Source organism: Nanorana parkeri, unplaced genomic scaffold (assembly GCF_000935625.1).
Source record: "Nanorana parkeri isolate BGI_ZX_2015 unplaced genomic scaffold, ASM93562v1 scaffold400, whole genome shotgun sequence".
Taxonomy (NCBI): domain Eukaryota; kingdom Metazoa; phylum Chordata; class Amphibia; order Anura; family Dicroglossidae; genus Nanorana; species Nanorana parkeri.
The window spans coordinates 301,717-301,992 of record NW_017306668.1 but is presented as its reverse complement, the minus strand read 5'-3'; the positions used below and the strand labels follow the sequence as shown (position 1 = coordinate 301,992).

General features: G+C 34.4%; 1 protein-coding gene across 1 annotated transcript in view; it reads left to right on the top strand.

Annotated features, from left to right (window-relative positions):
• DNAJC10 (DnaJ heat shock protein family (Hsp40) member C10) overlaps positions 1-276 on the top strand; it is a 43,113-nt gene that overhangs the window by 24,230 nt on the left and 18,607 nt on the right. The window lies entirely within an intron of this gene.

Genomic DNA, 276 nt, shown 5'->3' with positions numbered 1-276 from the left:
GCTCACCTCCCGATCTACTGAGCCGACCTGTGACAGTCTCATTGTCACAGGTCGGCTAGAACTATGAGGTGAGTGGAAATCACTCATCTCATAGTTCTCCTTTAAACTCTTCCCTGCTCAAAAAAAGTTTGGAATAATATTCCTGTTAAATAGGATTTTGCCACTCCGAGCTGAAATGAGCTAGTTGAAGAAATTGTTAGTGTTACCTATTTAATTATTCAAATAATAAATTTTCACTTTTTCAGAAAGTTTTTTTTTTTTTTTTTTTTTATTTTG